Here is a 12,969-nt window from a genome sequence, read left to right on the forward strand (position 1 = left end):
AAAACCTTAAGTTACCAAAAGACACAAAAACAGGAATAAACATTCCATTCAGCACAACTTATTTTATCAGCCATTTAAACAAAACAGAATCTAACGCATATCTAACTAGATTGCTTACTAACTTTTTACAGGAGTTCTGACCTGCATTCCTGCTCTGGTCCCGGCAAAAGCATCACACAGACAGAGAGAACCCTTTGTCTGCCCCCCTCACCCCCCCAGCTTTGAAAGTATCTTGTCTCCTCATTGGTCATTTTGGTCAGGTGCCAGCAAGGTTATCTTAGCTTCTTAACCCTTTACAGGTGAAAGGGTTTTTCCTCTGGCCAGGAGGGATTTAAAGGTGTTTACCCTTCCCTTTATATTTATGACAGGTGCCAAAGCCCTTTTTAGTTTGAGGAGACCAGCTATTAGAGCATGTCCATTTAACCGTCAGACTAGGCTGTGGAAACCTTCAGAACTTTATTTTTTTTTTTTTTTATATCTATGGGGTCCTCACATCCATGCGGCATGTGGTTTGCTACAATTAATACTTTAAGAAAACTCCTAGGTGAAGTGAGACTTTACCAAAGTGACTTTGGCCCAAAGTGATAGTCACTTTGTCTGTATCCAAGGAGTTTTCACACCTGATTTGCCTGGAGACCTCAGAGAGTCACTGTAAAGTGGGGTAAGGTGGAATCATCAATTGTAAAGATCAAGAGAAAGGTGGAAGTCCTTCACCTTCGAGGTCGAACAACTGTCTAACAGAGACTGATGTACTGTGACCCCAAGACTGATCCCCTCTGGGAAAGGAAGTCACATCATCAACAGGCTATGACAGCCCTGACTAGTCTGTCTGTATCTAAAATAGCAGACTAGCCTTCACTGCAGCTACACCCCTACACTCCCTTGGCATTCTAGTAACTTGCCATTCCTTTTTCTATTGTTTCTCTTTTGTTTTTATTTGCTGGAAGACATAAGAACGGCCATACTGGGTCAGACCAAAGGTCCATCTAGCCCAGTATCCTGTCTTCTGACAGTGGCCAATGCCAGGTGCCCCAGAGGGAATGAATAGAACAGGTAATCAAGTGATCTGTTCCCTGTCACACATTCCCAGCTTCCAGCAAACAGAAGCTAGGGACACCATCCCTGCCCATCCTGGCTAATAGCCATTGATGGATCTATCCTCCATGAATTTATCTAGTTCTTTTTTGAACCCTGGTATAGTCTTGGCCTTCATAACATCCTCTGGCAAGGAGTTCCATGGTTTGACTGTGTGAAGAAATATTTTCTTTTGTTTGCTTTAAACCTCCTGCCTAATAATTTCATTTGATGATCCCTAGTTCTTGTATTAAGAGGAGGAGTAAATAACACTTCCTTATTTACTTTCTCCACACCAGTCATGATTTTATAGACGTCTGTCATATCCCCTCTTAGTCATGTCTTTTCCAAGTTGAAAAGTGCCAGTCTTCTTAATCTGTCCACATATGGAAGCTGTTCCATACCCCTAATAATTTAGTTACCCTTTTCTGAACCTTTTCCAATTCCAATATATCTTTTTGAGATGGGGCAACCACATCTGCATGCAGTATCCAAGCTGTGGGCGTACCATGGATTTATGTAGCGGCAATATGATATTTTTAAACCACCAGCTGCACGTTTGCTGTCACGTTGCCCAGGATGTCATTAACACATCCCGAATGGCAGTGCAGTTAATTCACAGTTGCCTGATGTGCTGTCTGCCATGGATAGGAGCAACATTACATTATTTTTGGCATTCACAGAACAGCTGCACACAATGGACGATCGCTTTTGAGCTCAGGAAACTAGCATTGCGTGGTGGGATCGCATCATCATGCAGGTCTGGGATGAAGAGCAGTGGCTACAGAATTTTTGGATGAGGAAAGCCACCTTCCTGGAACTGTGTGCAGAGCTCGCCCCAGCACTGAGGCGCACTGACACCCAAATGAGAGCTGTCCTCTCTGTGGAGAAGTGTGTGGCAATCACAGTGTGGAAGCTGGTGACTCCAGACTTTTGCTGGTCGGTCACCAATCAGTTTGGAGTCAGGAAGTGAACAGTTGGGGCTGCGTTAATGCAAGTGTGCAGGGCCATTAATCGCATCCTCCTAGGAAGGACCGTGACTCCCGGCAATATGCGTGACAGTGGATGGCTTTGCAGAGATGGGTTTCCCTAACTGCAGAGGGGCAATAGATGGCATGCATATCACAATTTTGGCACCGGAACACCTTGCAACGTAGTACATCAATAGGAAGGGGTATTTTTCTATGGTGTTGCAGGTGCTTGTGGATCATTGAGAGCATTTCACTCACATCATCACAGGGTGGTCTGGAAAGATGCATGACACACGTACCTTCAGGAACACCGGCCTGTACCGAAAGCTGGCCCCACGAGGCCCGCGGGCGGGGTAGGTCGCTCCCAGCCCCGCAGAGCCACACAAAGGGCCGAGGCGCCCCTGCCTGCCGGTCCCCGCGATTTGCCGTGCATGCGCGGTGCCAAGCAGGCGGAGACTATGTTTCCCAGCACACCCAGTGCACAGCAGCCCTTCCCGGGCGTGCGCAGCACAGCTCGCACCGAGGGGGCGTTTCCTCACCCCCGCGCCCCTGCCACAGCTGGGCGCGCAAGCCAGGACGGGTCTCCCTGTGCCCGGCTGGGGTGTAGGGCACAAGGAATGTGCTGCCGCTGATAGGGAAAGGGGTGGTAACAAAGCTGCTAGGTCAGGGGTGGCCAGTCTGAGGCTCCGGAGCCACATGCAGCTCTTCAGAAGTTAACATGCGGCTCCTTGTATAGGCACCGACTCCGGGGCTGGAGCTACAGGCACCAACTTTCCAATGTGCCGGCGGGTGCTCGCTGCTCAACCCCAGGCTCTGCCACAGTCCCTGCCCCCACTCCACCCCTTCCTGCCCCCTCCCCTGAGCCTGCCGTGCCCTCGCTCTTCCTTCCTCTCCCCCAGAGCCTCCTGCATGCCATGAAACAGCTGATCGGGAGGGAGAGGGAGGCCTGTGGGGATGTGCTCCCTGGAGGAGCGAATTGTTACCAGCAGCAATTACTGATACAAGGTTGTTCTGATTTGCTGGCTTGTTGCTACCTCTCATCTTGAGCATCCTCTGGTCCCGGGGTTGCACATTGTAACCGATGAGGATTGCATCTGTCCCAAGTTGCTACCTCCCACCTTTCCCATCTTCTGGTCCAGGAGTAGCAAAGTGTGACCTACCTCTGCCAGCTCTCATGGTGTAGAACTCTGTGAGTTGGATGAGGCCTGTGGGCCCTTCTTTGGCTGTTTAAAATATAAATTAAACAGCACAATGACATGTATCTGTACAATAACAAAGCTAAATGAAAAGGAGTACTTGTGGCACCTTAGAGACTAACCAATTTATTTGAGCATAAGCTTTTGTGAGCTACAGCTCACTTCATCGGATGCATACTGTGGAAAATACAGAAGATGCTTTTATACATACAAACCATGAAAAAATGATGAATGATGAAATGATCAGAGGAATTCATGGACTCCCAGCCACAGATGAGACAAATATGTGAACTGCTATGAGACTTTATGCAGTCAGATACTTTGATAAGGGATTCTTTGTTTCGGAGGGGTATATGTAAAATATTTCACTGCAGTGTTTTCTCCACAAATTGTAATTAGTGGGGGTGTGTTCAAAAATACAAGGAAGGCGGGGGAACAAAGAGGGGTGAGACTTAGGGAGAAGGTAGGCTGTATGGCACCATAGTAAATACTGAAAAAATGTTTCACAACTATTTTATTAGATTTAAGTAATTTAACAGTGAGCCACAATAATGTGTTGTTGTGGTGTACTGGGCTATACCCGGTCAGGCAGTTTTGGGACCTTTTAGGAATCATATGGTGCTTGGTTTACATGTATCAATATAACACTGACAATATTAGTTTTGTGGTTCTTACTGTAGATTTATGATTGTTACACAGTCACTGATCCTATGAATTGTCACAATGCACAGTAACAAAGTGGGTGCTTTTTACTACTGCCATGCATTGTGCAACATATGTTAGGAAATAATAAAGATGAATAATTTCCCAAAAATATACAGTTTTAATGAGTATTGAAAATGCTTCACAAATATTCTGTGCAAGTTAAAAGCAAATACCTTAGAATCTTAATAAATGTCTGCAACAGAGATTAAAGAAAGGGAAGGAACATTCATGTCCATGTTAGCTATCCATACATCAGCTATGGCTTTCAGAGGTCAGAGTATGTGAAAGCTGTGGTTGTCCTTAATGTCCCCTGGTGTGGAGTGGTAGGGGTAGGGATACAGCCCATGATGCTACATGGACTGGGGAGGAGGAGGGAGGTGGTATAGTGGAATTCTCCAAGGACTGGAAAGGGAGGTGAGCCTGTGAGTCCTGTGTTTGGTGCCGGAGAAGCCCCATTATGTTCTGATGCATCTCCCTCTCCGTTTCCTGTGTCTTTCTCCTGTCTGCTCTTTCCCTCTCCATTCAGTCTGCAATATTTATCCTCTAGGCCCTCTGTTCATGGTCTGATGCAGCACTGGCTAGTGGATCTCACTGCTTAGAACATCTCAGATCCTCTTTTCTCCTCCTTATCTGGCTCAGGCATTCTGTGGGTGTGGAGGGGGAACCCCTCAAGGGCAGCAGCTACAGATTAAACACACACCAAGAAGTACTATTGTCATTATAGTCGCAAAGCAATGCAAAAGTTAAGATTCCGAAATCCCCTCCCATGCTCCCCTAAAGGTTTAAACAAGACATGCTTATTGACACTTCTGCTTCAGTGAGCATGTGCATGGCACCATTCACAGCAGCAGCCATGGTGAACGTGGGCTGCGATCCCTAGAAAAGCTCAGGAGAAGATTGTCAAGTGCTGTTACCTGTCCTTGGAACCAGCCAAGGAACGAGCTCAGACAAAGGTCGAACTGGAACAGCACTTAGGTTTATTTATTGGCATTGAGGAAAACTTGTTTTATACGGCTATTCTCACATACATATCACATTCATGCTGCAGGCGCAGGTGAAGATTGATCTTGATTTCACAGGTGGCTGAGGCTGGCCAGGCGACAGCTGCCTGGAGATTGGCCACGAGGCTACGAGAGTCCCCGAAGTCCCTTCGGATCTGCAGGAAGGCTCTACTGCTTCCGGTCCGGTCCCAAGGTTAGAGTGCTGTTACATTTCCTTGTTGGTACCCCTAACCTGGCCGCCCATCTCGAGATTTATACCTTCACCAAGATAATACCATGGTTCCATAAAAGGCAATATTTGCCTCTTTGTTTTGCCATTGGCTGTTACTCACACTGTCTAACTCATTCCTTACATTAATTGATTACATATTCATAAGCATGAATACAATTGATAGCATTTTGGTCCCCCCACTATAGAAGGGATGCGGACAAATTGGAGAGAGTCCAGCGGAGGGCAACACAAATGATCAGGGGGCTGGAGCACATGACTTATGAGTAGAGGCTGAGGGAACTGGGGTTATTTAGTCTGCAGAAGAGAAGAGTGAGGGGGGATTTGATAGCAGCCTTCAACTACCTAAAGGGGGGTTCCAAAGAGGATGGAGCTTGGCTGTTCTCAGTGGTGGCAGTTGACAGAACAAGAAGCAATGGTCTCAAGTTGCACTGAGGGAGGTCTAGGTTGGATATTAGGAAACACTATTTCACTAGGATGCATCTGATAAAGTGGGTTTTAGCCCACGAAAGCTTATGCCCAAATAAATTTGTTAGTCTCTAAGATGCCACAAGGACTCCTTGTTGTTTTTGTAAATATAGTGGTATCACTGTCTCGATTTCTCTTTGAAGTAAATAGCAAATCACCTGCAAATGGTGGGCGATAGGCAATTGCCTTATGTTAATCCATGTAGCTAATTACTGATGATGTTTAGGAAATAGGAGGTTACGTCAAAGACACTATTGTTCACCTCAGGACTCTGTGCTCTCAAGAGAATGCCTGGAACTGTGTAAAGGGCTCTTCAGACTTGATCCTTTTTATCTCAGATCTGCTTAAGCTTCCCTCAGGGGAAGTTTGAGTCATAAGACTGAGGTCTGCCTTCCCATCTGGACCACCCTGATATTGAATATTTGGACATTGGACTATGACCTAATGAACTGATTCTGAAAATAATTCTTTGCAATTCTAAAGCTCACCATCTCTATTATGAAACTGACCTAAGGACTATATTCATGTCTGTACGTATAATGATCTTTTAACTAATACTCTCTCTTTTCTTTTCTTTTTTTAAAATAACTTTTAGTTTAGTTAATAAGAATTGGCATGTATTTGGCAAGATCTGAAATAGTCATTAACTTGGTGGGTAATGTGTCCGACTCTTCGGGATTGGTAGAACTTCTTATATAATGAACAAGATTTTCAGTAATCCTTACTGTATTTGACTTGGCTGTCTGGGAGGGAGCCCAAGGCTGGGTTGTTTTAAGGGAACTGTGTTTTGGCTTCTAGGTAACCAGTAAGGTGTTGTGGAAGCTGTTTTGTTGCTGGCTTGGTGAATCTAAGTATTGAAATAACCACCAGTTTTGGTAATTGTCTGCCCCATTCTTTGCAGTTAGCCCAAATTGAGAAATCTCAGTGTGCCCCCCACCCCCAGAACCCCAGTCACAGCGGCGTAGTCTGGCTAGGATACACATTACCACAGGTTAATTGGGTTTTGGATCAGAACCACATGCTTGTCAAAAATTAATTTTGATATTGGAGAGTTTAAAGGTTAAAAATCAGTTACAATGAGTGAGCAACAATCATATGAAGATCTGGACAGAAAAACCCTTGAAGAAATGTGCTTACAGAGGGGGTTGACTTTTAGGAAAAAAGCCCTAGAGCGAGAACTGAAAAGTCTGTTAATGGGCCAGTGATCAGAAAAGAGGGTCTCCTTCACCTGCCCCAGATGCAGCTGCTGCAGCAGAAGCAATCAAACTGCAAGCCCTGAGAGAGAGCCTGTGTCTTGAACATGAACAAAGACTGGCAGATCTTCGAATGCAAGAGAAGCAAGTCTTGGGCCCAGCTGCAAAAAGAAGCTGAGGGAAGAACCAAGCAGGCTGAAGACAGAGCCAAAGAATCTTACTGGAAGTGAATGGAATTGCTTGCAAGCTGAGGCAAAACTTGCCAAACTTATGCTCCAAATCAAAAAAGTTAAAGAATAGCAGGAACTGTATCGTCCTGAAAATCCCGTTTATACCAGTCTTGGTATGTTGTTGGATAATAACATGGTAACTGTGTTTGATCAAATTGATGTCATAACCCATTCCCAGCGAGAGTATGCATGTGAATCTTCTATGTTATCTGTAGCTAACGGAGATTTGTGAAGGGGGGGCATGTATGACTCTGAGCAGTTGTCTGTGTTTAGTCAGGTATGCTGTGACCAGAAAGAGGGTAACCATGTATACCCCAACACTGCCACCTTTTATGCAAATGCTGTTACCGTGAGCTCAGGAGGGGGTAACCCTGACTGGGTTGCTAAAAAGTGCAAAGTGTAGACAAAGCCTTAGAGAAGTGTGTTGGTGTCTAATGACCAGAGTCTTTCAAATGTGTGAACCCACTGAATTTGCTTTAGAAAAATCCAGTGTGGGTAGCTTAAAGGAGGCTTCTTTGTTAACTGATATTGGAAGTGAACAGTCAGTGTCTCAGGTTCAGAGGAAAGGCTGGATTCCGGGATTTACACAGCAGAGCAGCCTTGTGAATAGACCACAAGATATGGATATGTAGTGTGAGCTCTGATGCACGTGATGCCTTAGGGATGCAGAAATTGGTTGTTGGAAATCAGAAAACCTGTAGGTCAGACATGCTAATGGGAATTGGTTGTGTCTCTTTAAGGCATATGGTGTCCATGCAAGTTACCTAGCTGACAAGGAACGAACAAATCTGCCCATAGCTGCTAGCACAGAGGACACCCCTAGCCAGCCAATAAATTCTGTTAAGCAGGAGAGCTCAGATTTTGATCCTCCAGAACTGGATGGGGAATAGAGAGGTAGCTCAGTGGCAGAGCACATGCTTTGCACATATGCTTTAGTCTAATAATTCCACAGATTAACTACTCTAAGATTGTCACTATTTTAGGGCAGAGCACAGCTCCCTGGCATTTATATGAAGATGGGATCTTATCTAACCAGCGAAGTCTCAGGTGTTTATACCACAATCACCTCCATGTTCAGTGGACATTCATTGCCCGATACACGGGATATCAAGATCCCTGGGACTCTCTGGGGAAGGGAGTTTTATTATTATTTTTAAAAGGTTTTCCCCAAAGTGTATTCCGATAGAATCTTGGGTAAGTTCATATTGAAAATGGTTATTAATGTGGGGCCTCCACACTGCGCACTGGCTTCTGAAAGCAGACTCAGACTAGTGCAATATCTGAACAGCAGTAGGCAGGGGCCAGTGTGGTGCGGGACAGTAATGCTAGCTGCCTGGGAGCTGCAGCCGGGTGATAGAAGGCATGACTCCGAGATAGGAGGCCCCACGCTTACTTGGGATAGCCAGGAACATTGGGGGCTCATCCTGGGATAATGGGAGCCCCCTGAATCCCCACACCATTGCTGCCACCCAGATCAGACATGGAGACCCATCCCCTACTATGGCACTTTGGGAGCTGGGGGCGCTGCCTCCCATGCAGGGTAGGGGCTGACTCTGTCTCTGTATCTTGAGTCCAGGGCACAACCTCCCCCCCTCACAACCTCTGCTGCACAAGACGTGGCCTGTTGCAAAGGCATTCCTTGTGAATCCCCCTCCCTGAACCAGCCCCACCCCAGGAAGGAACACTGGGTCTTCAGGGATGAGGAGGAGAATCTGCTTTCCATGCAGCCCTGAGGCCACAGGATGCTCTGGGAAAAGCAGGATTCGGGGGGTAACCTACAGGGAGGGCTGCCTAGCTCAGTGATAGCGTGTGTGCTTCACCTGCATTAGGCCCTGGGTTTAATCCTTGGTGTCTCCAGATTCTTTTGTCCTGCCCAGCTGTGATGATCTAATGGGTTAAGGAGTCACACTCAATATGTACTGGGCTTTCCCTGCACAAGCTCAATAATTCCTGTTCACTGCCAGAGGGATGTGGGGTTTGTGCTCCTAAATCCCCTTGGCTCTATGGAGATTCTTCTCCCCTGTGCCTCTTGGGATGACGGTGGATGATGATGGAGAAGGAGGGAACCCCTGCGTCCTGGAGGGAAAGGTCCCGTCAGCACAGACTGAATGCTTAGAGAGCCGAGCTGCAGGTGATTTTCACACTGCAGAGACACTGCTCCCTTGAGGGGACAGAAGGCAAGTGCAACGGGTTTGGGATGCTGCTGCTGATGGAGAGAAAAAATGCTGGAGTAAACGAAAGCTGAGACCCAGGGAGGGGCAGGTGAATGACAGCTCCATGCAGGGCCACGGTGCTCAGACACCTCAGGTCTAGGCACCCTGTGCTGGGCTAGACAGAGAGCAAAGGCAAACAGGGACCCTGTCCCCTGCAATGTCCCTCTTCTGGGAGAAAGCCCCAGGGATAAGTAGGAGCTGGGGTGGAACAGGGGTTGAGTGTGGAGCAACGCCAGCCCCCCACATGGAGGGGGGGAGCAGGGCTTGGACCAGCGGCTCAGGCCAGCCCCACGTGGCGTTCCCTTTTCCCTTTGGGAACTATGGTCATCCTATGCAGAGTGAAAGAGTTTCACACCCTGCCCAGCTGGGGCTGAGGGAATCAGCATCTACTGGGGGCTAGGATGGAGCTGCATCGGCAGCCGAGCGGGAGGCAGGTTGGAACCGAGGAACCTGGGGAACATTTAAATCCTTATCTTTTATTGTTTGGTTTGGGATTGTGCAGATTCAACGACTGCAGCCTCTGCTCCCGGGTCTCTCCCAAGGACATAACATTTCTAAGGATTTTAACAGAAATGAGTGAAACGAAATGGCCACTCGCTGGTGCCAGAACCTAAGGAATGAAAAGCCCTATGATTCCTCTATGTGTGTGTTGACTCTGAAAAGGGATTTGGGTCCACTCACTTTACCGCTGTGCTGGGAACATAGCAGGACAAAGCCATTTCCGTGATTGTGACACTGGGTGTGAGAGGCTTTAATCGCATTAAAATGGAATGCTGATTTTACACCAGAGTTATTAGCTGCAGCTTCCCAAGGGCAATTCCAGTTGGCTCCTCCCAGAGATGGGTGGTCGGGCAACAGGGAATCTCTCTGGGTCCCACTGTCAGTTCTCCAGTCTTTCTCCCTCCCTCCCCCACACTATCACAGGCCCCCACTATTAATGAACCAATGGATATAAACTGGCCATCAGCAAGTTTAGGCTTGAAAATAGATGAAAGTTTCTAATGATCAGAGGAGTGAAATTCCGGAACAGCCTCCATTTGGGACAGAAAACCCTACTGGCTTCAAGACTGAGCCTGATAAGTTTCTGGAGGGGATGGTATGACTGGACAGCCTACAATGGCATGTGGCCCATCGGTCACTTACAGTAGCAAATATCCCCAGCAGCTGGAGATGGGACACTACGGGGCTTTGAGTTACTGGTCACTCTAAAACATAGGCTGATAGACTTTAAGGTCAGAAGGGACCATCCTCATCAGCTAGTCTGATTTCCTGCACATCGCAGGCCACAGAACCTCGCCCACCCACTCTTGTACTAGACCAACAACCCCTGGCTGAGTAACTGAAGTGCTCAAATCATAGTTTAAAGACTCCAAGTTTTAAACCTGCAAGTGACCTGTGCCCCATGCTTCAGTGGAAGGAGAAAACTCTCCAGGGTCTGTGACAGTCAGACTGGGGGAAAATTCCTTCCTAACCCCAAATACGGCGATCAGTGAGACCCTGAGCATGTGAGCAAGACACACCTGCTAGAAACCTAGGAAACAATTATCTGTATAATGACAGGTTTCAGAGTAGCAGCCGTGTAAGTCTGTATTCGCAAAAAGAAAGGAGGACTTGTGGCACCTTAGAGACGAACAAATTTATTTGAGCATAAGCTTTCATGAGCTACAGCTCACTTCATCGGATGCATCCACTGAATGCATCCGATGAAGTGAGCTGTTGCTCCCGAAAGCTTATGCTCAAATAAATGTGTTCGTCTCTAAGGTGCCACAAGTCCTCCTTTCTTTTTGCGAATTCTCTGTAGTGACTCAGAGGACTCCCCATCTAGTGTCCCATCACCGGCCTTTGGAGATATTTGCTGCTAGCAGTCGCAGATCAGCTACATGCCATTGTAGGCCGTCCCATCGTACCATCCCCTCCATAAACTTATCATGCTCTGTCTTGAAGCCAGTTAGGTTTTTGCCCCCACTGTTTCCCTTGGGAGGCTGTTCCAGAACTTCATTCCTCTGATGATTAGAAACTTTCATCTAAATTCAAGGCTAAACTTGCTGATGGCCATTTGTTCTTGTGTCCACTTAAGTTTTGTTATGTCATTATTATTTGAACACAAAAGAATCCGTAGCAGCAAAAACTGTTTTTCCCCCTTTCTCCCCATCATGCCTGAGCATGATACAAACACCTCCTACAGCTGGAAATATAACACTGAAGACAAGGAGCTACAGATGCATGTTCCCACAATTCTGACTTTGTCCAATGACACAAGGACGCTTCCCCCATTGTGTGTTTGGTGACCTGCTGGGATGTGCGACAGGAATTCTCTCATTCCACTGATAATGTGATTATCACACAATGTGACTGACATTAAACCAATTCCAGAGAAAGAAAAAAAACCTATTTGCATTGGCCGGGAATCGAACCCGGGTCAACTGCTTGGAAGGCAGCTATGCTTACCACTATACCACCAATGCATGTGGCAGAAAGAGCTCTCCCAGGGATCACAACTACTAGCAAAATGACTCACTCCTGCACCTAATGAGCAGGATGTGTGGGCTGGAGGCAGCCTGTCATCTGTGAGCAGAGACAGGTTCCCAGAGTGACTGAAAGATGGTCTTAAGGCTGTTAATCTGTCACCTTCTAGTGGGTGTTTGGTACATGCAGGCAGCCCCTACCCCTGGGTCTCTCCTGAGGAAATAAAGTTTCTGTGCAAAATAACAAAACTTTTCACAGAAAGGAGGGAAAGGAAATGGCCACACGATGGCGCCAGGGCACCAGGAATGCAACACAGCAGGATTCCTCTGTGGGCAGTAAAAAGAAAAGGAGGACTTGTGGCACCTTAGAGACTAACAAATGTATTATGGGCAGAGACTCTGACAAGTGATTCATCTCCCCTCTCCTGGATTCCAAGAGCTGTTGGGTTTCACCCTTGGTAACCTACAAGGCGGACACAGTTCTATTGATGGTGACACTGGGATTGAAGGATTAGATCGTATTATTAAAAAGATTAGTCGGAACCTGAGCTCTCAGTTCTGACAGGCTGGTGTCCCCAATTCAGTTCCAAAAGGCCCCCGGGACCCCGCACTCCCCAGCTGGAGGGAAAGGAGACACCCCCAGCTCTGCCCTTAGCTCCAGGCTGACGTATCAGGGGTGGGGGGAATTGACTTCTTTGCTGCTGAGAAGGGAGCCAGGCCAGTTCTCTGGGGGCCAGCGTTCCCAGCCTGAGCCAGGCGATTTCCCTGCCTCCTGGGGCCTGCAGGCTTGGACTGGTCCTGGGGACACCCTGCTGCTCACCGAGCCACTGAGCCAATCCTCAGGAAAGGCAGCAGTTTTGCTCCCTACTTCAGCCTTGTCTGAGCAGCGCTCTGGGGAATCCCTGAGAATAAAGACTCAGCCAGGCTGATTGCTGGGCACCTCCCCTACAGCCAACACCCACAGACTTTCCCAAAGCAGCAACTCCTCCTTCTCCTGTCTGACACCTGAATGCAGCTGGAAATCCCAGTTCCTGGAAGTCAGAGACAACTGCTGCCTCCCCTTACTGGGGGGCACAAGCTAAAAGAGAGGACATGTGACCTCCCCGTCTCCTCCCCAGTCCGGGGCGCCCACACTCCCTGCACCCCACACCCCACGCCCACACTCCCTGCACCCCACATTAGCTTTGTCCTCCCCCTGCATTGGCTCCCCCAGGACGTTTGACT

General features: G+C 47.6%; 3 protein-coding genes and 1 non-coding gene across 6 annotated transcripts in view; 2 read left to right on the forward strand and 2 right to left on the reverse strand.

The window, feature by feature from the left end:
- LOC102934530 (zinc finger protein OZF) overlaps window positions 1-12,969 on the reverse strand; it is a 1,287,564-nt gene that overhangs the window by 1,113,581 nt on the left and 161,014 nt on the right.
- LOC102930400 (zinc finger protein 501) overlaps window positions 1-12,969 on the forward strand; it is a 1,110,025-nt gene that overhangs the window by 963,925 nt on the left and 133,131 nt on the right. The window lies entirely within an intron of this gene.
- Window positions 1-12,969, forward strand: part of LOC102937091 (zinc finger protein 135) — a 426,373-nt gene that overhangs the window by 346,158 nt on the left and 67,246 nt on the right. The window lies entirely within an intron of this gene.
- Window positions 11,674-11,745, reverse strand: TRNAG-UCC. The gene has a single exon. It is a non-coding gene; the product is annotated as a tRNA-Gly (tRNA).

The sequence above is a fragment of the Chelonia mydas genome, chromosome 28 (assembly GCF_015237465.2).
Source record: "Chelonia mydas isolate rCheMyd1 chromosome 28, rCheMyd1.pri.v2, whole genome shotgun sequence".
Taxonomy (NCBI): domain Eukaryota; kingdom Metazoa; phylum Chordata; order Testudines; family Cheloniidae; genus Chelonia; species Chelonia mydas.